The sequence below is a fragment of the Pinus tabuliformis genome, chromosome 4_2, assembly GCF_031772625.1.
Source record: "Pinus tabuliformis cultivar Carrire ecotype Pingquan chromosome 4_2, CPIR1, whole genome shotgun sequence".
Lineage (NCBI taxonomy): Eukaryota > Viridiplantae > Streptophyta > Pinopsida > Pinales > Pinaceae > Pinus > Pinus tabuliformis.
The window spans coordinates 155,949,330-155,976,034 of record NC_142304.1 but is presented as its reverse complement, the minus strand read 5'-3'; the positions used below and the strand labels follow the sequence as shown (position 1 = coordinate 155,976,034).

General features: G+C 38.3%; 1 pseudogene; it reads left to right on the top strand.

Moving 5' to 3' along the window:
- The first annotated feature begins 1,169 nt into the window (after positions 1 to 1,169).
- Positions 1,170 to 26,705, top strand: part of LOC149168659 (receptor-like protein kinase THESEUS 1) — a 38,611-nt pseudogene continuing 13,075 nt past the window's right edge.

The window sequence follows — 26,705 nt, the reverse complement described above, 5'->3', positions numbered from 1 at the left end:
GGAATTCATGTAGAGTTTGCAACTGGTCTAGGAGTTTTGTAGGAGTAGTTTTCATTAATATGCAGAGAAATTTTTGATCCTACAAATGCTCTCTTTTTATGTTGCCCCAAATGATCATTGAATATTTTTCCCAACCCTAGTGAGTGGGAAATTTATTATTCTGTTTTTATTTAACCCACTAAATTTTGCTATGTATTGCTATACAAGATGTTTGAAATATGATGTAAAAGTGCCCTTTCAATTTTGTGGACTCTGTAAAAGCATTAGGTAGATATTGAGCTTAGTGAATTTTAGTGCAAGATGTAGCCATGAAGGCATTCACATCCAAGATGTGGTTTTGAAAGCATCGTTGTCCTTCAACAAGTTGTCCTCAATTATTAGGTAAATATTGACCTTGGCAAATTTTAGTCCAGGGCATAGTTTTGAAAGAATTCATGTCCTTTAACAAGCTATACTCTATTATCATTTAATGTTTCTTTTTCTTCTTGTGTTTGATAAATTTTTTGGATAAATATGTTCCACTCTCTAATATTGCCTTATTAATGAAGAAGTTTGCAATTTTTCAGGTCATTTGACAAAGTATTCTCTGTGATCCAAAATTAGTGTTCCAAGATGCGTGTCAAATACAAATAAGCTATTCACAAATGTGCTCTTCTCTAGAGATTGACCTCTATTCTCAACACATCCTAGGTTTGAAACTAATCTCTAGTCCACTTGATTACATTGGAAAATTAGAAATACTAGATGATTACAATCTTGCATTGCAACGTTCATTCCCATGAACTTCAAACACAAACAAAATCAAATTGTTATAACAAAAAAACAAAGGGATTAATGGATAAACCCTCATCCTTCTCTTCATTGTGGTTCAGGAGGAGGCACAAAATCTTGTCGAGGACATTTGTGTGATTCTTTACTTTTTTATGCAATTATGGCATTCTTGCCACCAATCTTCTTTCATTTCAGATTGAAGTGAGTGACCAGGAAATCCTCTCTTGGGATGCTAATTTTGGTTCGATTTATACCCAATTAGGCTCCTCTCTGAATTGGATTTGCAATTTACAGATCTTGTATTTGTGTCACAAACTTTGATCTTGTTTCTGTGAAATTGAGCTTGTTTCTAAAGTGGGTTTATAAGATAGAGGATTCCTTACAATGGGGTACTAGGGATGCTGAGCATTCATGGCGTTTATGCTGAATTTTTTAAATTTCGTTCAAGCTTTCATTGGAGCATTAATGATTTTGTATGCAATATGGATTATAACCACTGGAATTCTCATGTTGTTAAGTTTAGGTATGTTCTATGCTAGAGAAATTTATTTCAATTTTCACAGTTAGTTCAATATCTTTTCCAAATTAGCAATCACATCAGCATTAAAGTAAACTGTAGATAGAACATAAATATAAATCGCAGAAGACAAGCCAAGACAAGAGGACACAAGATGTGGCGCTATCCAGGAACAAACCCCAATGTGGGGAAACCCTTCACCAATTCTTCTTATATGTTCTTCAATAGTTCAGCAGAGAGATGGAGAGAGATAGTACATTTACAACAAAATTCAACACTTTAGTCTTTGACTTATCTATATAGGAGCATAGATCATATCTACGAAGATGATACATGAGATCAGTTGAAGACATGTTGCTTCAACTAATTCTCCAAGGTGACTCCTTCACCTATCGTTGTGCTACATTTCGTCATCATGCTACACCTCACCGTGTTGCACCATGTTGCACCCATCATCCCTATGTTGCATCTCATCATGATTCATCAGTCATGACTGTACCCATTATGTGTCATTTCTACCATGTTTCCATACTGACCTATGTGCTTGTTGCACCTTGCTTGCTTGTTGTCCATTGCTTGCTTATTGTCCCTAGCATGCTTGCCGTCCCTTGCATGCTTGTTGTACTTACTGCAGTAATTATCAAGTTGGTATCCCAATGTACTATACTTGCAGCACCATGAACTTGCTATATCATACTGCTGCACCTCGCCATTGTGCTACCCCTCGTTATGCTATGATACACTTCATCGCTATACCCATCATGTTGCAACATTCATCATCATGCTTCTACAATATATCATCATCATGCTGCTTTAATGTATCATCATCATTGTTTTGGGGCTTCTCTCTTTGCTGCATTGCTTGATTGGTTAGGGAATTCTAACTGTAGTCATAACGGCCTTCAAAATGTGGCTAGAATAGCCCTCCACAACTACAGTTGCCTTTCTAAGAGTGGAGGAAATCCTTATATGCAATGCTCGGTTGTTCCAACCCCTATTCCACCCTTCAACCTCCTCTTATCTACTGTAGCTTGCTACAACAAGCTGTCCCTTAGCTGCAGCAGCCCTTCTAAGGGATATTCCTTCACCTAACCACCCCAAAACAATCCCCCTCCCTCTCAATTTCAAGATATGGGTTGTGGCCCTCTTCAACAGCTCCTTGGCTTCCTGGATTAGCCTCCTAACTCCTTGTTGTTCTCTTCTAGGCTTGTTGTGGCTAGGTTATATCCATACCACCCTTAGGACAATGTATAGGCTTCTTTTTTGATAGCGTCTTAAGGTCTCTCCTTAGACCCTTCATGACTACGTATTATTACTTCTTCATATGCTACATTAAGGCTTCTTCAATTTGCGGCTAGGTCTTCTTTTGTTATGGATTAGGGTCTCTTCTTAGCTGCATATAGGGCTCCCTCTTTGCTACAGATTAGGGTCTTTTCTAGCTGTGCATTAGAACTCCTGTTAATTGTGGCTAAGGCTTCTTAGATTTGCGGCCAGATCTCCTTCAAGACTATGGCTAGGGCTCTCCCTTCAACATGCTAGATCTCCCTTCCTTCCTGCGTCTAGGGCTTCTTCATTAGGGCAGCGTAGATCTCCATTAGGGTAGCGTTATCCCTTAGGATCTCTTCTCCTAATAAAACCCAAAGACAAGCAGAGAGGAAGAGATCCCAAGTGAGTGTGTAGAAATGACTTGAAGGCCACCTCTTTTTATACTAAAATGTTGAGCACAAGTGGGGTTTATTTGGTTGCTGGCCGACCTTAACAAATTGTCCCATAATGCAAATAAATTCATATCTCCATGAATACTTATCAAAATTGGATGATATTTATATCAATCCTACACCTCTCGATGAGAGGGATCCAAGAAAAATATCAACTGGCATTAATAAGATGAACCACATGGATATTGGCCCTAGTTTCCAATTTTAACACATGTTCATCCTCCTCCGAGGACACCTACACCCAAAAATGTTGGTGGGTATAATTTACTAGCAAAATTAATGTCCTTTCATTCCTCTGTGCAGAAACAACTTGATGTTCCATTTTCAAATCCTCAAATGATCTCGAGAGAAGATCAACTTCAGTTTGAAAAATTTGGACAACACTTTTGATATAGTGGATATAGTGGATATGGATCCTTTCAGTCTTCTGGATCCTTAGTAAGTTGTTTGTTTGTTAATTTGTTGTTTCATTTAAAAAAAAAAATAAAAAATAATGATCCAGGTGGATGTTGGTGGCCACCCACCTATCCCACTTGGACCTCCACAACTGTCTCTTTCAGTTTTTTAGTTTCCGTAATTGTAGCAAAAATTACTATTTTTAGCAGTTTTTGGGGTCCTGAACTTCCAGAGCCGTTTTGAGGCCCTAAATGATGTTTTTTGAGAAATTTGGGAGCAACATGGGTCCATGGGCTGATGTTTCTCTTCCAAAAGTTATAGTTCTCAAATAGAACTTTCTAATGAGCTATTGTATGCATCAAACAGAGATCAGGTGCCAAAGTTACGACCCCAGGAAATTGATGTACCAATTTACCCAAATGGGTCCAACAATTTGGTGTTTCATCTTCTAGGGTTAGGTTTTGGGATGTTAAGGGTTTTCCATTGTTTCTAAACAATAAATAGGCCTTTCAGCCTCATTGTCACACAGTTCAGAGGCATGTAGCCGTCGCATCTCTTCTCAGAGATAAGCTACCATCGCCCCAGCTGGTTTATTTCCATTTCTGTTTGTAAGCATATTTCAGTATTTTACAGTAATGAAATGAAATATTATTTCCACGGCATATCTGTCTTTATGGTTATCTCTGTATTTTATTGCATTCCTATTTAAATCCGGATCAGTGGTATCAGAGCGGTCTGCTTTTTCTCTGTTTTTCTTTGCATGCCCCCAATGAGGTCGAGATATAAGGAGTTAGGGCTCGAACTGGTCGAACCTTTGCAAGACTAGCCTCGCAAATCCCAATGACCTTCCATGGCAGATGAAAAGAAAGATGAGGGCGCAAGAGATCCTATCAAAATCTTGCTTGAAGAAGCCCTTGAGCGATAAAGGAACACGATGATGGATAGCTTTACGCAGATCCTTCAGCGACTACCCAGAGGCGATGCATCGGCTTCCAACAACTACTCTGGAAACACCACACCGTTTAGGGTACAAGTTAATTTTGAAATTCCCATCTTCAAGGGTCAAATAAACGCAGATGTTGTAGATAAATGGTTAAATCTGCTAGATGGGTATTTTTCTGTTCATGAATTTTCAAGTCGAGAAAAGATTGTTTTCACTCTTCTCAAAGCAGCGCCCCACATCAAGCACTGGTGGGAAACCTACTGCAAGCAAAAGGATGAAAGTACAGGCTCACTATTTTCAGCCGCACCCACTTGGGATTTGTTCCAGGACGTCGTCAAAGAGCAGTACTACCCTGTCAAAATTTATGAGGCCAAATACATCAAATGGACCACACTGCAGCAGGGACGAGACCAAGATGTGTCGGAGTTCACAAACATTTTTCATACCCTTCGTACATAGTTCGGTATCAAGGACTTTGAGCTGCATTTGGTACTCAAATACCATGGCTGCCTACACAGATACATCCAGGAAGAGATAGAGTTCTTGAACATCTCCTCGCTCGGCACGGCGTACCGATATGCTGTCAAAATTGAGCAAAAGTTCAAACAGAAGAAGCGAGACTTTGGATCTGCAAATACGAAGCCTAAAGGACAAAGCCAAGGCGGGGTGACCCAAGACAACCCGTCGAAGCTGCAAGAAAATAACAACACCACGAAGCCAAAGAAGGACACAGGAAAGTGGTGTAAGTTCCACAAGAGTCCCACTCATAACACAAGTGGGTGTCGGACCAAGCAGTTTCTAGTGGCCGAGTTGAAGGCTTCCGAGTCAAATGCATGTTCCGACCCTGAGCCAAAACCCGATAAGGGAAATGGAAAAGGGAAGCAGATCATTGATGCGGAGCCCAGTGCCATTGTTGCCACTGCCAAGATCTAGAAGAAGAAGCCCCAAGACCCAGAGGAGGGGGAGTGCCTTTTCCACTCATAGATGTGGGTGAAGAGTTCACCACTGTAATTCATTATTGATAGTGGCAGCCAAAATAGCCTCATTTCAGCAGAGGTCATGAAGCGATTGGGCCTACCGACTACACCGCACCCATAACCGTATAGTATTGGGTGACTTCATGAAGGATGAGATCTCAAAGTTCACCAGCAATTCCTCCTTCCCTACAGCATCAAGCCCTTCACAGATGGGGTATTGTGTGATATTACACCTTTGTTTGTGATGTACTATTAGGCCAGCCATACTTGTGGAGGTGACATGCTGTGTATGATTCAAGGCTTCGTGCTGTTATTATTTCTTTGGGTAATTCATTATACAACATACCGGAGGTAGCCCCACCTATGGCCACCTCTTTGATCATCGCTAAGAAAGGTAGCAAGCTCATCTCACAGACTAGGAAATTTATTTTCTGTCTGGTTCGCTCCCAAAGTAAGGGGAAGATCGTCACCACATCAATGACCCCTGCGAAGGGCTCCTCCATGCAACAGCAGCAACAAAGGGATACGTTCATGATAAAACATGGGAACAACTTCTCCTCACCCACAGGGGTACCACACAAGCTTCAGGTGGGCAACAAAGTCTGGTTACATCTGCAGAAAGAACACCTTACAAGAGCCCATCATAAGCTCTGACCACACCGATGTGGTCCTTACACCATCACTAAGGCTGTGGGAAATAATGATTTGGAGCACAACATTCCTCCATTCCTTCGCCTACACCAAGTATTCAATGTGGACCGCCTTTGGCCATACTTTCCACCATTACTGGACACATCCGAGATTGCAGAATAGCTCACCAGGAACCAAGTTCAGTTGATGGAGGAACTCAACGCAATGGGAACAACTGCTTCCTAAGGGGGGAGGAATGATCCAGGTGGATGTTGGTGGCCACCCACCTATCCCACTTGGACCCCCACAACTTTCTCTTTTAGTTTTCTAGTTTATGTAATTGTAGCACAATTTATTATTTTTAGCAGTTTTTCAAGTCCTAAACTTTTGGAGCCATTTTGAGGCCCTAAATGACGTTCTTTGAGAAATCTGGGAGCAACATGGGTCAATGGACCGATGTTTCTCTTCCCAAAGTTATAGTTCTTAGATAGATCTTTCTAACGAGCTATTGTATGCATCAAACAGAAATCAAGTTCCAAAGTTACGACCCTGGGAAATTGATGTACCAATTTACCCAAACGGGGCCCACAATTTGGCATTTCTTCTTCTAGGGTTAGGTTTTGGGATGTTAAGGGTTTTCCATTATTTCTCAACAATAAATAGGCCTTCGAGCCTCATTGTAACACAGTTCAGAGGCATGTAGCCGTCACATCTCTTCTCAGAGATAAGCTACCATCGCCCCAACTGGTTGATTTCCATTTTTGTTTGTAAGGATATTTTAGTATTTTACAATAATGAAATGAAGTATTATTTCCATTGCATATCTGTGTTTATGGTTATCTCTGTATTTTGTTGCGTTCCTGTTTAAATCCGGATCAAATAACTTTATAAGATAGGTGTCCATGTTTTTGAAAAATTACTAAGTGAAGGTTTCAAATTAGTGGTATTATTATGTGTTCATTCCTGCATGTTTTGTTTTCCCTTACCTTGAATGCAAGCCATTAAGAGTGGTACTCATTAGGTCTGGAGACCTCAGTTCAATATTGTTATAATTTTCTAGTGTTTGAGGTGTCATATATTTGGTTTTTTTTTTACTTTTCCCTGACAAAGCTCAGGTCTTAAGCATAACTCCATGCTTATCTTAGGCACCCATCTTCCAATTGTGGCTTGGAAGGTCCTCACTAGCACCTTAAAAATTTATAATCATCACATTATATCTCTTTATTATGTCGTTGATAGCAGTCCTCGTGAACTGGGGCACTCTTGAAATTGCTTTTCTTAGAAGGATCTAACTGTGCTACTTGAAAGAGGGGGAGGGGATGGTTTGGAATATAAAAATGATACCAGTCTTGGGGAACTGGGGCACTCTCCAAGTCACTTTCTTAGAAGGATCCAACTGTGCTTCTTGAAAGAGGGGGAGGGGGGTTGTTTGAATTCACAAAAAGAAATAGTAATCCCAGTGAACTGGGGTACTATCCAAACTAATTTTATTAAAAGGATCCAACTATGCTGCTTGAAAGAGTGAGGAAGGGGGGATGGTTTGATTCATATTGGTTTGAATCAAAAGGAAAATTGATTCTGATTCAACAAGTCTTTTGATTCATAAACAACTTCCAACTTAATATTGATTTCCTATAAGTCACCTTCAAGGTGAGACTTTAGTTCTCTAGATTTAGTATTTTTATCAACACTGCTCTCAATCTCAGGTGGTAGTGTTTGCACAGGTTTCTGCAGGTCTCCACCAGCTAAAGCTACTGGCTATTGGCATTCATGTTGTCTAGCCATAAATTCATCCACATGAATAGATGGTGGCCTACCACCAATAGACCCTCCACGTTGAACATTAACAACATTTTAGGAACTCGAGTCATGCACAATAAGGAACTTGTTTTGGCTCCTATGATTAAGGCACAAATCAAGGAACCCTTTTCTTGCTAATATTTCCAACACTCCCTCTTAGTGAGGAAGATGTTCCTGAAACAACCTCGTACACCTGGATCTGTCTTTGACTCTACCAAGTTCTCCGCTACTACAGTTGTTCCCTCTGAAATAAAAGAATTCTCTACTTTCTTCTATGGAGCCTTCTTTGAAGACATCCTCTTTCCCACCATGCTCTGTGAGTCCACCACTTTAGTCATAAATTCCATGTACCCTGTGTATCCCTACAGCTACTTCTTGATTTTGGGAGGCTCAAATCTCTTTATATCTCCCTTAACCAAATCTTCTACCCACTTGGCTCGAATTTTCCCAATACTGGAAGTCTTTGATTGAGTGACTACCTCTACTCACCCTGGGATATGGTACTCATCATCATTATCCTACTAGTTAGCCCAATTTCTAACTATCTTAAACTGAAACTGAGATATTGGTCACAGCTCCCTCTTGAGGGCTCTATCGTGCTCTCTCTCAACCATCACTTCTCTGCTCTATGCACTACCTGCCTTGTTTCTCAAGGCTGCACCTGTCTCTACCTGCAACTTGTAGAGATTCTTCACCCTCAAACCTATCTACTTCTTACATACAAAAGCTAAGTGTTGGAGGCACGCCTTACCTCTGCTAAAGATGACATCATATCCCTTGTCCTCATGGGTGGCTACTGAAACAAAATTCTGCCTCAATCCTGGAACATAAAGAACATCTTTGAGGTGAAAGGAATTACCTGACTCCCTATGAAAGTTGACAGTACCAACTCCTCTAGTTGCATACTGACCATCATCTCCTAGCTCAATCTAAACTGTATGTCCTTCTCCTTCAGGTGGCTGAAACTCTTCCTATTCCCAGTCATGTGGAAGGAAGCTCTTGAATCAATATACCACATATTGTTATCTGTTGATCTTGCCATGCAAGACATCAATGAGATATCCTTCTTGAACTGGGCAGAAAATTCATGTACCTTCGCTGATGCAACAACATGATCCTTCTCGACCCCCTTCTTCTTACCAACACACTTAGAAGCATAATGTCCAAACTCATGGCAATGGAAGCACTTGATATTACGTAGATCCTTATTCTTTCCCTTCTCATTGGACCCAACCTCTCCTTGGCCCTTCTTGCTCTTAGCCTTGCTACCCTTGCCTGCCAAAGCACAATTCTCCTCATCCTCTGTCATAATTGATCTCCCTTCTATGTTTCCTCTTCGGATCTCTTCCTGTATGCAGTCAGTCAAAAACCTTTCCCACTTTAGGAAGTTCTCTCTCCCACTAACAACATCCTGGAACCCTTTCGACGACTTGTGAAGTCCAAGTAAGGCAAAACCCACAAGACCATGATCAAATACAACCTCGCCCACCCCACCTAGTTCATCTCATACCTAAGTGAACCTTGTCAAATATGGGACGATGGGCTCATCCTTTCTCATCTAGATACTCCTCAACTTCTCCTTAAGAGTAAGATTCATGGTATCACTAGTACTCTGATCAGGATTGTATTGTACATCTCATATGATGTCTTCTTCTCATGGATATGAGGCACTATTTGATCTTTGACCCCTTCTATAATGATCATCTTTTCCTTGATATCATTCTTATTATGCTAGGCCAATTGTTGGGGGTCTTAAGGTGGTACTATAGCATGCTTGATATCCTCTCCCACCTTGTTATTTTCCAGCACTGTTGTGGTACTCCCTTTCCAAGCTATGAAGTTCGACGCTCCCTCTATATAGTGATCTTCTCTCAAACCTTGGTAAGGCATATTGCTTCCCCTAAGAGTTGTCTAAAAAGGTGGCCCACTAATAGTCTTGTAGTCCTTCATAAGAAGTTGTACTTAGTGCTCAAATAATTCAACCTCTCCAATTAGTCTTGTAGTCCTTCACAAGGATTGAACTTAGGGCTTCTTCTGGTAGCCCTCTAACAGTGTTCCAACCTGTACACGAGCTACCCACTTCTATCCAAACATGACCTCTACCAACCTAACATCAACATGATACTTGAAAGGTGGAATATCACACCTAAAGGATCAACTTCTTTCTCAATTCTTCTGGACCTGTGCTTGTACAAGTGTCAACAACCTTTGGCCCTGGTTAGGGCTGTTGTAGCAGCTGCTACAACCCTCCTCTCGACTTGTTATTACCTTCAACACCTGCGTTGAGCCTTCTTCTATCACCCTTTCCACCTGCATTTTTCCTGGGTTCTACTCGACCCCTGTAACAACTTCTTTTGAGGCCCTACAAACCTCCCAAATATTCGTTACTTAAGATCGGTGTATTTCTAAGAGACATAGAGCTATTGTGGCTTGTTCTAAAGAGAATATGCTCACTAATCTTGCACAAAAAACCTTCCAGACTTCAACCTTATCACACAACCACCACCTGCCCAATCTCGATTGTCTTGAAACACAAGAAGAAATACTATCTTGGCCTCCTTTCACTTCAAACCAATACCTAAGGGACTTAGCTGCCACAAACCTCCTTTTCCTTGTGTGATGCACTTGTGATGATCTTAAATCTGTTCCAAGAGCTTTGATACCATGTAGAATTTCCATGAAATTATGATCTGTTGATAAGAACAATCTAAAAAACACTTTCTTTTCTTACAAACACAAAATTTCTCTACTCAATTTGCAGTAGAATTAGGAACAAAAATAAAACATGGTCACACAATTCAAGACACAATTTTTTTTAGTAGGGAACCCAACTGGGAAAAACCCTCTGCTTGATGAGAATTTTATTGATAGCAAAAACTGAGTAATTGATCTCTTACAAAATATAGTTGTTTCAATCTGAAAGACACACTTGTCTTTCCTGCTTGATCTAAGATTGAAACCCTTGCAAGACTATTGATCTCTACCACCCTCTACCAACCCATGCACAAGATTCTCTTGCACACTCTTCCTCTCACAAGAAACACACACAAACTTGTGCTTCCTATTTCTTGGTCTCACCAACTCATGCTCACCAAAACAATGATTAAACTTGTGCCTTCGTTCCTTCTATTAAAGGAAATTTGAATGGTTAAAATTAGTGAGTTTTCTATTTAAGGAATGCTTTTGTGATTGATTGTGTTGGCACCTAATCTTTGGGATTAGGGTATTTGTGTAAAATAATGTAAATAGAAAATAAGGAGAATAGGAAATGAAGAGACACTGGGAGATGAAGCCCAAGAGTCTCTCCCTCCATGTATATATTCATGATCAGTCTTAATGCAATACACAATAATCCATTTGAGGAGTTACCTCCTGGCCTGACATGGTATCAGAGCTAGCTCCATTTTAGCTTTTTTTCCCTTGTAACTCCCTCCTGTTCTACCTATTTTGCAGAACTAACACCTCTTCCATTGCTCCATTCTCTGCATCTTGTATGCATTTGAATGTGTTTGTATGCATTTGGTTGCTCCTGTACACCTGTGCTACCCCGGTGGTTTCTCATACAACCCAGTTACTTCCTCCCACTTGAACTATACCAACATATACCACACTCAACCCCTTACCATCGGGTGTCGTTTCCCATACTCTTCCCTTCCATACATTATACCTACACAGTCCATACCAAAGCATGGTTGGCCTGAACTCCCACAACCTTGGCACCCCAGTTGGGTTTTTGGTCTTGGCACCTCTCCACAGTCGACTCCTCCCAACTGACCTTGCCTTCCATACCATAACTGAATCCATATATTGAACTCGCGACAAGCTTTGAAGGAGGAATGACCACCACTCCATATCACAGTTTACAATAGCGCTCCCACCAGTTCGAATCGGCATACACACTAGTCCCTCGCACTATTAACGCTCGACCTCAACTCCTTGTTACTCTGGTCCCCTCACACTCCTACACACAGTCGACTCCCTTGGTCTCTCCCCGACATGACTGCAGTCTAGAGGTACGCACCTCCTCTAGAACCCCATCCACCCTCCCACAATGAGTGGCTCCGAGTGCTCCTCCTCATCGGACTCGTTGACTCCTATGACCCATGACATTCTCATTTGCAATGACAGAGTAGTGACATTCTCATTCGCATGCAGAAGCGCTTATATATGTAAAAACAAAAATCGTCATCGCTTGGATGGAGAGATCGAGTGATTGAGTCATTATAGTAACATGGTTCATTTAGCTCATATAATCACTTCAAAGAGTCAAATGTAGGCCATACAGAAATAGAAGAAATGTTGCGGAAAATCTTATTTGATTTTAATATGGAAAAGCTCAAGCTTCAACAAAAACTTCAGGTGTACTAGGAACCCCAATTCTCTCTTTGCATATCCCTTGTTCAGGGTTTGTTCCATGTTCATGTTCCTATTTATCGGTATGGCTTGAGAGGTTCACATTATACTCAAGCCTCTTGTCTAGCAAAGATTTTAGAGATCGATAAATATGGCATCTAAACAATCATCATCCTGCTAAATGGTTAGGAAGATATGTGCCATTAGTAGATGTAGGCAATGACTTTCCATAGTTAATCCACATACTGATTCTGCCAATCAAAGAACAACATCACACACCAGATATCCAAACATTACCTTGTATAGTTAATTTCTTCATACAAGGATATAATTCAAGCTTATGCTTATAGCTTGCTCCACTTAGCATCACAAATAATTTCCACATGAACAATCTCCATCCTTGAAATGATGGTAACCTCACAATGATTTTGCAGGAAACAATCTTGGAAATTAATTTGGGTGCAGAGTGACAATCAGCACATACTCAGAGGTTCTTAACAATTTGAATGGTTGTTCTAGGAGATGTGTTTAACAAACCAAATGAAATGGCAAGCTTCTCACTATTGTAGAAAAAAAAATTCTCCTTCTCCTCCTTCATAGAATTTAGTACAAACCTCCTGTTAAGAAGACACCCAACCACCTTCATCTCCCAAGATAAAATTGAATAGATTTCCTCTGTTTGTGCATGTGATCTGTTTTTTGTAAGGAAAACATGTATTTGTCTATTGATATTAATCCAACTACACTGAGGAGTCTTTTTTAGGCCTCTATCTTTCATCATTTTTTATACCCTTTCAATGTTAATCCACCTTCCAGCTAAAACATAAATATTTGAGAGAAGCATGTAAGGGGCTAGATTGTTAGGGTCTAGCTCAGAAAGACATTTTTCCATGCATTCTACTAGGTTCATATTATTATGTAGTTTACACGAACCAAGCAAACAACTCCATATAATTGCATCAAGTTTTATTGACATTTTATTGATAAAGTCTTGTGCTTCATACAAACAGCTAGCTCAGCCAAGAAGGTCAAACATACACATATATATAGTGCTCCATTGCAAGTGTGATTTGATAATGTTCTCTCATGTAGTAAAAATATTTATAGCCTTCATCAACTAAATTTGCATGGCTGCATGCAGATAAAACACTAAGGTCACATGATTCGGGTTCATCCCATAATGGTTCATTTTTTCAAAGAATTTTAGTGCCTCCTTGCCCTAGTCATGCATTGTGTATCCTACAATCATTTCATTCCATGAGACTATATCTCGTTGTTGTGTATCCTACAATCATTGCATTCCGTGAGACTATATCGTCTTGAGGCATTTTCTCAAATAATTCAACTTCCTTATGAATGCACCCACATTTTTCATACATTTATATAAAGGAATTCACCCCCATGACATCAAACATGAATCCATTTCTACCTATTTTATCATGGATCTTCGTACCCTATTCCAAATCTTCTAAATTGACACATACTGTTGAAAATACCAACAAGAAATGATAAAAATAGAATCCAAAATATTCCAATTTTAATTTGTCCTTGAATTAAAATTGTGAATTAAATTCGAATTTAGTCTAATCAGCTGCTTGAAAATAATTAATTAATTCATTATGGATTAATTAGTTTGAGAAATTCAAGTTAGAAGTCTTTCTACAGTCATGCAACAGTTATCCTTAAATTAAGGAGATTGTCCCTTAATTAAGGAGATAATATTGAGTTATATTTGAGTTGTAATTAGTTAGCTCAGTTTACTAAGTTAAGTGCAGTTAAATTAGTTCCAAACTGTTTGAGGAACTAATTGTTAGTTACCAGTCAGTTGATGCATGCATGCACTCAACAAGTGTACTCTAGATAACTGAAGATTCTCTCATTAGAAACTCATGCATGTGTATTCTGAGAAAGACCCAGTTGAGTTAAATGTAAAGGACAGGTTACTATTAGTTGCATGTGTTTTCCTATAAAGGAAACTCATCCATGCAGAAGGATTAAGGTTCCTTGAGGATTGTGCAGTTTTACAGGGTGTGAGATCAATGTGAGTGATCAGTCTTCCACTTGGTAACAAGAGGATCACCCAGGAGAAACTGCACAAGGAAATAGGAGGCTTGGAGGGCAGAGGAGAAGGCTTGTGAGAAGATTTGTTTACCTGTGAGCATCCAAGAGGATTGTATTGAGAGCTTGCAAGCTATGAGAGCTAAGGCTTTGTGTAATTCTGAGATATTTCCACCTTGTATGATAATACAGATAGTGGGGTTTTTAGATAAGGCTTTCCCCTGAGTATTCTTTTGTGTTTCATGTGCATTGATTCTTCTTCTAAGTTATATGTGTTCAGCTTGATCTTGCTCAAATCCTTTAGGCTTCCGCAAGTTTTATAATAGAAGTAGATTATTGTATTTTGCTTTAGTATATTGCATTATTGAGTTAATATACAATCAAATTTTCTACATAGATCTCAGAGGTATATTTGTAGAGAATTTGTAGGAAATTCTACACATACTAGAAGAATACTAACAAATGTTTTTGAGTCTGGCTTCATACCTGCAGATTACATTTGTTGAAAAATCTCCAAGGCTTCTGCACTACGCCCATTCTATGTAAATCATGTTACCAATGCATTCCATGAGACTACATTCACATTAGGCATTTCCTTAAAGAGTTCCAGGGCTTCCTGAACAAGTCCATTTTGTGTATAACCTGTAATCATTGCATTCCATGACCTAAGGTCTCTATGATGCATTTTGCTTAATAATTACCATGACTTGCCTATCATACATATCAAAAAGTGTAGTCATCACCACAACATTGAAATTGAAATCCATTTTGAATTATTTCTTAATGGATTTCCATACCCTGCTCCAAGCAAGCACAAGTTGGAAGAAGACTAACAAATGTTTTTGAATTAGCTCTTATGCCCATCAATTTCATTTCAAAAAATAGCTTCAAGGCTTCCTTACAATGCTCATTCTGTCTAAATCCTGCAATCATGGCATTCCATGAGACCACATTCTGTTGAGGCATTTCCTTAAAGAAATTTAGGGCTTCATCAATGAGTTGATTCTGTGCATATCCTACATGCATGGTTGTCTATGAGACAACATTTTGTTGAAGCATTTTGTTAAACAATTCACGTGCCTTCCATATACTTCCACATTTTTCATACATGTCTATGAGGGCATTTTCTACAACCACATCATACAGAAACCCATTTCTATTTATTTCTTCATGGATCTCCACACCTAGTTCTAGGGCTTCCATGTTACTGCAAGATGGAAGAATGATGGCAAAGGCAAAGGTCTCTGGCATTTGTCAATGCCATTGAGGTTGTCTCGGCCCCTGATGGGTTGATAGTAGATACCAATGAGGGCTCTGTCTATTCAGCCTCTTGTGGATGGATATGCACTCTCTGGCATAGCTCTAGAGACAGTCTATACGATTAATATGGGAGGAACTAAGACCGATTCAAGGAATGATACTTTGTGAAGAGTTTGGGAGACTATTTAGAAGTATTTGAAGATAAAATCTACTGCTAAAAGTGCTTCTATTAATCCCATCTTTATCAAACACAATGCTCTTGTTAGTGACATTATTTCTCCTAACATGGTCTATGCAACAACACAGGAAATGGTTGTGAGTGCATCCAGTACTGTAAACCTAAAATTTCAACATTTCTTGGACTTTTAGTGTGGACTCTATTCTCACATATTTTGTTCAAATGCATTTCTGTGATATCGGTAGATGAGCTATATATCTGTTGATTTGCAATGCCTATATCAATGGTTAATCTGCATTAGCAGACTTTGATATGTCTAGAAAGGCAAGGGGGTTGGATGTGTCTTTTTATCAAGACTTTGTTGCCAACACTTCAGTTGGGGCGAAGCTGGTCCAGATCCAAGTTGGTCTAACAAGTCCTCTATATGTTAATACCAATGTTAATGCTATACTAAATGGGTTGGAAATAATGAAGATAAGCAGTCCTGCTGGAAGTTTGGATGAGCCCTATCCTGTTCATGGCAATAGTCCTATGAACTCCAAAGGAAAAAATGGGAAGATGGGACCTATTACTGGATTAATTGTTGGAGCTTTTACTGCATTAAGACTGCTAGCAACAGGGTATTGCATGTATATCCACCCAAAATCAAAGTGAAAGAAATCTCCTCCAACCTGGTTGCCTCTTCCTTTGCATGGTGGGAATTCCAAAACTATGGCCAGAAAATTTTCCCTAGGTTCCCATAAGAGTGGTAGTGGCAACTATGTTTTGTCTTCACCTTCAAGTATGGGCCAATTCTTTACATTTGCAAAGATACAATAATCCACCATTAACTTTGATGAAAATTTTATATTTGACATGGGAATTTTTTGTGAAGTTTATAAAGATGAACTAGAAGATGGGACCAAAGTTGTAGTTCAATGAGATTATCCTAGATCTAAGAAAGGTCTCACAGAATTCCAAACAGGAATTCAAATATTGTCTAAATTTCAACACTGCCATCTTGTTTCTCTGATTGGATACTGAGAGGAATGCTTGGAAATTATTTTGGTTTATGAATACATGGCCAATGGGCCTCTGAGGAGTCATTTGCATGGGATAGATCTTCCATCTCTGTCCTAGAAATAGAGGCTTGAAATAAGTATAGGGGCGGCAAGAGGCCCCCATTACCTTCATACTGGGGCAGCACAGGGGATTATTCACCATGATGTGAATGTGGCATTATGATGCATGTGTTGTACTTGATGGCAACCCATTTGTAGCAGAACAACTCACTTGTATATGGTAACTAGATGAATCTACAGAGATATCAGATGTGACAGAATGCATGACAATTGTGAAAAAATGCAAGGCAGTTCAAAGGAATCAGTTCAGAAGTAATGTACAATGGGAACTCTCTCAGATGATAGTTCACAGTGCAGCAGGTTAATAGCAAAGAATTATAGATCGGACTACAAAGAATGAAGAAAGAGAAGTATACACAGGTTCACCTTGACAAAGCTGTGTATACACGCAGGTTCACTGAACACAAGTAGCGTATACATACACACGCACTTTCACAGAAGGAAAAGCACGTATATGTTGGAAAACTAAGTTTTTGGTCCGAGGTATTTGGTCCAAGGTATTTTGATCCATGGTATTGATCCAAGCTATTTGGTCTGAGGTATTGACCGTAGGTATTTATTCCAAGGTATTGGTCCTAAGTGGTTTTGATCCATGGTATTGAGAAAGGCCTAAAACTATATAAGGAGGAGAAGATCATTAGGCCAAGGTGTGCAAGTATTGAATATCTGATGAAGTGTGAGATCTAGTATGCAGGTTATCGACTTATGGTGCTTTGTTTGATCTGAACCAAGGATGAACCTTAGCGGTTGATGAGTGCTAATATCTAATGATGGATCAAGATCTTAAGGCTTGAAATAAATTATCATTATATGGTTTGATCATGTATAGTGTAGATCTGAATACTAACGCATGTGTTGTTCTGTAAATGTTATGATCTAGGTATAACTGAAGTCTGGAATAGCTACAAAATTATGAATTAATATTTACAAATGCGTACGCTGGTTGGCTTTGATAAAAGCGCGTATACATGCTGGTTTGACACATGGAAGTAGCGTATACCTTATGAAGTATGTTTTAGTTGTTTCTATTTGCTGTTGCAGAGTTTTGGGTCCTGCTTTGTGTTCTGGTGACTGTAGTTTGATGATAGTATTCTCAATGTTCAGATTGATTGATTGTGATTTGCTTCAGTGACGATGGGCTTTCAGTGATTCAGTTGTGGGTGATTCAAATATTTATGATCGAGTTTCAATGATTGGTTAATGTAGATGTATTTGATGGTTGTAGTGTAGTGGTGATTGATTTTGAACTTCAATGTTGATAATGGGTCCAGTATGAAAATTAGATGAAACGAGGCCTTCATGTTTATTGTTGTGTACCAAGAGCATCCAATTTGAAAATTTATGAAACATGGTCCCTGGAGGAAGAGAGAAGGTTGTAGCCTTCTGTAGGTCGGCACCTACGTCCTAGTAAACATATCGGCTAGTACAAGAGCTAGGGGATTGTAGCTCCCTTCCAGTAGAAGCTGGAGAACGAGAGAAGGTAGCAACCTTCTGCATGTAGAAGCCTCTGTACTGGTATGAGTCTACACCAATACAATGTTGTAAACAGATTTTCTTACTATTAAAAGAAGACAGAGACGGCAACAGCAGGTGGTTTTCACCCACATTGGGTTTCCACCTTAAATCTTGGTGTTCATGTGTGTTGCTTATGTGTGATGGTTCATTATATTATTAACTGCACATGGTTACTGTATAATGTTTAATAAAGTACTGATGCACAGATTAAATATCAACATATGATGAATTAACTGAATCATAAGTTTATTAGATAGACGATGGTTTCCTTAAACAAAGTTACGTGTACACGTGGGTTACCTTCATTGAAGTAGCATATATAAATTTGAGTATGAAAAGAAAAAGATTATTGACTTGAATAATACTGATTCACCCCCCTCTCAGTGTTATTTCCAACAATTGGTATCAGAGCAGGTCCTTTGGTAGAAGCTTGATCGCTTGAATGAGATCCATAGAATAGTGGGAAAGAAGCTAAAGAAGAAAGCACCTAAGAATAAGAATACATCTCAAATGAACTATGACAGTGAGAGAGTCAATTGGGGATTATGTGGAAGCAACTCTTCAGATTCAGAGTCACCTCAAAATGAAGATGAACAAACAAAAGAACTATCAGGTATGAATTTGTTATCCTCTGGTGATACATTTCTCTGTCCATTTGAAGATGATGAAAGTGATAGCAAAACAACTGAATTTTCTCTTATGGATGAGAGAGAAAGATATCAAATAGAGGTAGAATTTAAAAGGCTCACAGACAAAATTATAGATCAACAAGATCTATTGGAAAAAAGGGAGTGTGCCTTCAAAGAATAAGCTACCAAACTAAAAGCTCAACTAGAGGAAGGAAATAAGGAAAAGGAAGATCAATGTCAAAAGCTGCAGGATGAAGTGACATCATTAAGAAATGAAGTAAATAAAAGGAGCACAACAATCAAGAAACTCAAAGATAGATCCAGTTACTATGAAATTCTTGAAGCTAAGAACCTCTCTCTAAAAGAAGATCTTGAAAAATCAAATAAGAAGAATGAAGAACTACTCCAAGCTCTTGAAGAACAAGAAAATGAAGTTCTTGAATTAAGGAAACAGATGAATGAAGGAAGAAAAGCTAAAGAAATCATGAAGAAACAGTGTCTTGAAAAGGAAGAGAAATTTCAAGTTGAGGTAAATATCCTAAAAGGTAAATTAGGAGAAAAGGATAAGTTTTTACAATTTCAAGATAGTACTAAGATTTTGGATGATATTCTCAATAGTCAAAGGTCTCCTGCCATCAAAACTGGTCTTGGTTTTCATGAATTTGTTGAAGTTGAATTTAGCTCACAAAGTAAGGCAAGGAAATCTAATGCAAAATCTGAAATGCTCAACAAGGAGATGAGAGGTCAATCCCATCAAAAACCAAGAAAAGGAATTCTTCAAAGAAAATCTTTTACTCCTAACTATGGAAGTGGTGGTCAGTTATTTTCTCAAATGAATAATTTTGAATGTTTTATATGTCATAATCTTGGACATGTTGCAGTGAGATGCAAAAGTAGAATGGTTCAAAGCCATCCCACAGAAAGATCATCAGCTTCCATGTACTTTAAGGGATATTGTTTTTCTTGCAATATGTTTGGTCACAAAGCCATTGACTGCTATAGAAGAAATATGAAACATGTAAGATGTTATGCATGTAACAAGTTTGGACATATAGCAAAGGAATGCAGGAGAAAATTTTGGGCACCATACCAAAAGGAGAAAACGTCATCACACTCGAAGATATGGAAGAAGAAGGAAGTACAGTCAGAAAAATGTGGCATGGCACAGTGTATAGACATGACAAACTTAGGGGAAGCCGAAAGTATGAAACTTCAATGTTCTAAATCTCATATGCAAGTTTCATGAAGACAAGTCGCATATATACGCGAGTTCGAAGCTGCACAGTCACGTATATGTAGTTTGAGAAAAATGTTGTGGGACAATCTCAGAAAAACTGATGTGATATGATTCAGACAATTATCAGTTATCTTTTCTATTGTAGATGACTATAGTCTGTGTATGTTATTTAGAAGTGTTTTGATCCTCACAAGTTGTTGATAACTTGATGTATATCTAATTGATGATGATGCCTTGATACTTCTTACTGTACATGCAATGATCAGATCTGACAAGTGGAACAGGTTCAGGGGGAGAACATGCTATGCTTCTAATAAAGAATTGTTGGAATTATGGTTAGAAGTATTTGGTACCTAATCAATGATGATAATTCTTACATGGCTTGCTATGTTACGATTATGAGTTGCCCATGATAAAATCTCAGATGATATTTGGGATCGCATAAGTTGTTATTCAGATCAAATTTATGGATGATTGTAAATAACTTTTGATGATGCATTTAATACATATGTGTTGCTTACATGATGATCTTCATAAGGACAAGGAGAAGTACAAAGCTTGAGTACACAACTTCATTATTTGATGATGAACCACTTATTTCTTTATGCTGCTGACATCATGTCTTCAAAGATGCATAAAGTTCATATGGTGCATATAGGATGCAGGATTCCTATAGTTCTTGGCTCTCACAAGGTTGAGGATTGTTGTTGTTGATGATATCAAGAAATATTGACAAATGACCATGAACTCATGATTTACTAGATACATATTGCTATCTCTTTCATGGATATACAGTATGCTGGATACAAGGATGATTACTTAAGTTGCATATTTATAAATATTGTTGGTTGGCCAAGAGAATGGTGTCATCACAGGTCACATGAAGACATATCTATTTGAAGATATGGATATTCAAAGACATGGCTTACTTAGACACATAATGATGATGAGTTCTTACCTTATGATGATAGGTTGATACTCACATATGTTGATTATCATGGTTGATGCTTATTAGATGTGGGATGTTCCCTAGTGATGACACATGGTAGATATATTAAGGGTTCTTGTAAAAGATCATAATGTGATGACTATGGTGTTTTACCATATGATATGGTGTGAATGATTTTGTGTTATTGCTTGGAGATATGACATATGCTGAGTTGATTCATGGAAGGTTATGATAAGGCTCTTTCTACTAAGGAAACGAAGCAAGTTGATCATGATGAGATCAAGAGGATGAGTTGATATCTATATGTAGACATACTTTGTCATAGATATTTACACTGTCATATCTTGGGAACTAATGATGGACATATACAGGTTGTTGGTCTGGATGTTGTTGATAGATGCTTATGGAGAAGATCATACATGGTGTATGATAGTTGCTGATGACTATCATGGTCTTGTTCAGATATATGGTCTTTTCTATAAATGTCATGTATATCATTTGATGTAAAGGTCATATAAAGACCCATGATGTGATAATTTGTCTCTATTTGTTGTAGTCTTTTGATGAGTCCCTTTTGATCATATAATGTAATTTGTAACCCCACTATGCATGGGAAGGATGATGTAATAATTGATATATTTCAATCATGCATATCCCCACTTGGTTGGGAGGATGAGTCAAATTCAGTATATCCCCACTTGGTTGGGAGATTGATATATGTATGAGTCTTTGGTGATAAGAAGGTCAAAGTCACTTAGTTGAGTTATAGAGTCATGTTATTCTTTTGGAAAAATATTTGCAGACTCTACATGTGCTCAGGAGGAGCATGGATGATATAGTGCATCTCAGCATATACAAAGGGGGAGTTTAATCAGAGAATTCAACATGTGCTTAAGGGGAGCATGATCAATGTTTATATTCAGTTGTTCAGATATGAAAGTTTTCTTTTGGTCAGCCCTTTGCCCTTGATATAAAAAGGGCAGAATATCTTGGTCCCCCCTTTGCCCTTGATGTCAAAGGGGGAGAGTATTTTGGTGTTGCTTGTTATCTCTAACAGTTTCTACAGAATGCGGTAATCGACACCAACATGGTTGCCATCAAGTCCAAAGGGGGAGATTGTTGGCATTATGATGCATGTGTTGTACTTGATGGCAACCCACTTATAGCAGAACAACTCACTTGTATATGGTAACTATATGAATCTACAGAAGAGATATTAGATGTGACAGAATGCATGACAGTTGTGAAAAAATGCAGGGCAGTTCAAAGGAATCAGTTCAGAAGTAATGTACAATGGCAACTGTCTCAGATGGTAGTTCAAAGTGAAGCAGGTTAACAACAAAGAATTACAGATCAGACTAAAAAGAATGAAGAAAGAGAGGTATACGCAGGTTCACCTTGAGAAAGCTGTGTATACACATAGGTTCACTAAACACAAGTAGCGTATATGTACACATGCACTTTCACAGAAGGAAAAGTGCGTATATGTTGGAAAACTAAGTTTTTGCTCCGAGGTATTTGGTCCAAGGTATTTTGATCCATGGTATTGATCCAAGCTATTTGGTTCGAGGTATTGACCCTAGGTATTTGGTCCAAGGTATTGGTCCTAAGTGGTTTTGATCCATGGTATTAAGAAAGGCCTAAAACTATACAAGGAGGAGAGGATCATTAGGCCAAGGTGTGCAAGTATTGAATATCTGATTAAGTGTGAGATCTAGTATGTAGGTTATCGGCTTATCGTGCTTTGTTTGATCTGAACCAAGGATGAACCTTAGCAGTTGATGAGGGATAATATCTAACGATGGATCGAGATCTTAAGGCTTGAAATGAATTATCATTATATGGTTTGATCATGTATAGTCTAGATCTGAATATTGACGCATGTGTTGTTCTGTAAATTTTATGATCTAGGTATAACTAAAGTTTGGAATAGCTGCAAAATTATGAATTAATATTTACAAATGTGTATGCTGGTTGGCTTTGATAAAAGCGCGTATACACACTGGTTCGACACATGGAAGTAGTGTATACCTTATGAAGTATGTTTCAGTTGTTTTTGTTTGCTATTGTAGAGTTCTGGGTTTTGCTCTATGTTCTAGCGATTGTAGTTTGATGACACTATACTGAATGTTCAGATTGATTGATTGTGATTTGCTTCAGTGACGATGGGCTTTCAGTGATTCAGTTGTGGGTGATTCAGAGATTTATGATTGAGTTTCAATGATTGGTTAATGCATATGTATTTGATGGTTGTAGTGCAATGGTGATTGATTTTGAGCTTCAATGTTGATAATGGGTCCAGTATGAAAATTAGATGAAACGAGGCCTTCATGTGTATTATTGTGTACCAGGAGCATCCAGTCTAAAAATTTATGAAACGTGGTCCCTGGAGGAAGAGAGAAGGTTGTAGCCTTCTGTAGGTCGGCACCTATGTACTAGTAAACATATCGGCTAGTATAAGAGCTAGGGGGTTGCAGGTCCCTTCCAGTAGAAGCTGGAGAATGAGAGAAGGTAGCAACCTTCTGTAGGTAGAAGCCTGCGTACTGGTACGAGTCTACACCGGTACAATGTTGTAAACATATTTCTTATTATTAAAAGAAGACAGAGATGACAACAGTAGGTGGTTTTCACCCACATTGGGTTTCTACCCTAAATCTAGGTGTTCATGTGTGTTACTTATGTGTGATGGTTCATTCTATTATTAACTGCACATGGTTATCATTTAATGTTTAATAAAGTACTGATGCATAGATTAAAGATCAACATATGATGAATTAACTGAATCATAAGTTTTCTGGATATATACTGGTTTCCTTAAACACAGTTGCATGTACACGTGGGTTACCTTCATTGAAGTAGTGTATATAAATTTGAGTATGAAAAGAAAAAGATTATTGACTTGAATAACACTGATTCACCCCCCGTCTTAGTATTATTTCCAATAGTGAAGACAAAAAATATTTTGTTGGATGAGAATATTCTTGCTAAGGTGGCAAGTTTTGGTCTGTCAAAAACTAGACATACATTAGACCAGACACATGTGAGCACTGCTGTGAAAGGAAATTTTGGATACCTTGATCTCGAGTATTTCTGAAGGCAGCAACTCACTAAGAATTTTGTTGTCTATTCTTTTGGTGTGGTGCTCATGGAGATTTTCTATGCAAGGCTTGCAATAAATCCTACTCTTCCAAGAGAGCAATTCAACGTGGCAGAGTGGGAAATGCACTGGAAGAAAAGAGGAATGCTTGACCAAATCATTGATCCTCATCTTGTGGATACAATAAATCATGGCTCCTTGTGAAAGTTTGGAGAGACAACAACTAAGTGTTTGGCAGAGCAAGGTATTGATAGGCCTGTTATGGGGGATGTGCTATGAAACTTGGAGTATGCCTTTGAATGATTTGTTAGAGTGATGAATTGTCTCCTTACCAAATATGCAATCCTTCCATTGGTGATAGACTATATAATTCAATAGAATCACAGTCATAAGATTAACAATTGTGGGAAACATCATTGAAGGTTTTTGATTGCTATGTAATGGGTGACTAAACTATATTAGAATTGTTCCCAATGCATGCTTAGAAGCAATTATTTGGGTTTCAAATGGATGTTGTAGATCAGGCAGGTATAAAATTGGGGGTGAAGCACAATTTGTCTTTGATTTATTCAAATTCTTATTGTTATATTTGATTCCGTTTGAGAACTATGTTTGATGTTACTTAAAATTTGGTTTGGAAAAGGTGACACGAAAGGCGACCAAGGTGAATTTATCATAGAAGTTTGCCCATGCCAAGAAATTTGTGTGGCTTAATAATGTTGGTTGGAGTAGGTTGTGAATCTGTGATTGATCTATATCTTTTATGGGTTGATGTGAACTCTTGTTTCCTCAAAAATGTATTCAAGGTAGTGAATTCCCTTTATTGAGAAGAAACATTTTTCCAAACAGGTGGAGTTTGATTTGCCACTGAGTTTATGAGATTTGCACAATATGTTGAAGGTGCTCATCCCATTTTTTGTTGAAGATTTTCATTGAGGTAACCCATGATGAATTTTGTTTCCAACTATTGATATAAACCATCATTTTCCTTGCATGTAGTTTTCCAAACATTTGAGGGTCAACTAGATCATAATGGTACCCAAACTTTAGGTCAATTTTGGTGATGTACATTGTGATTCTCGGCAAACACCAAAGGTAATGTGTGTAATGGAATAACAGTTCTTTACTTTGATTTTCTCCAAGGTGAAATGATCATGTAAAGGCACCATGTAGTGTCTTTCTGTGCCATGAGCACAACAAGGCTTCTCTATCTGTGCCTAGTTTTGGCACTTGATCTTCATGTTTTCAATGATGCATTTGCAATATATTGGTCAATTTGGAAATGGAGCTCTAGGGATATATCAACTAAATGTGGGACCCGTTATTCTAGAAGAACACTTATAGGGTCCTTGTTAGTGTATTCCTCTAAAGTCACATTGTGCTGCTTCTACTACATAGATTACGTGACAAAGGACAGTTGGGTCTGTGCGATGGTCTTTGTGTGACTTGTGGGAAGATAATAAACAAGTTGAACTTTTGTAAATGACAACTTAAATTGCATCATTGTTTAGCAAAAATTAAAGATACTTCAACATTTGAGATTACCTTGGGATCTCTGTAGAGTTGTTTCACAATATTTAGGATGATGCTTTGAGGTCACAGCTTGTACCTTCCAGGTTTCTTTGACACAAAAGTTTGGAGAGGCAACAACTAAGTGTTTGGCAGAGCAAGGTATTGATAGGCCTGTTATGGGGGATGTGCTATGAAACTTGGAGTATGCCTTTGAATGATCTGTAAGAGTGAAGAATTGTCTCCTTAACCAGTATGCAATCCTTCCATTTGGTGATAGACTATAGAATTAAATAGAATCACAGTCATAATATTAACAATTGTGGGCAACAAAATTGAAGGTTTTTGGGTGCTATGTAATGGGGTGACTAAAATATATTAGAATTGTTCCCAATGCATGCTTAGAAGAAATTATTTGGGTTTCAAATGGCTGTTGTAGATCAGGCAGGTATAAAATTGGGCATGGAGAACAATTTGTCTTTGATTTCTTCAAATGGTTATTATTCTATTTGATTCCATTTGAGAACTATGCTTGATGCTACTCAAAATCTGGTTTGGGAAAGGTGACATGAAAGGCGACCAAGGTGAATTTATTGTAGAAGTTTGCCCATGCCAAGAAATTTGTGTGGCTTAAGAACGCTGGTTGGAGTAGGTTGTGAATCTATGATTGATCTATATCTTATCTGGGCTGATGCAAACTCTTGTTTCCTCAACAATGTATCCAAGGTAGTGAATTCCCTTTATTGAGAAGAAACATTTTTCCAAATTGGTGGAGTTTGAGTTGCCACAGAGTTTATGAGATTTGCACAATATGTTGAAGGTGCTCACCCCATGTTTTGTTCAATATTTTCATTGAGGTAACCCATGATGAATTTCATTTCCAAGTATTGATATAAACCATTATTTTCCTTGAATGTAGCTTTCCAAACATCTGAGGGTCAACCAGAGCCTAATGATACCCAAACTTTAGATCAATTTTGGTGAAGTACATTGTGATTCTCGGCAAACCCCGAAGGTAATGTGTGCAATGGAATAACAGTTCTTTAC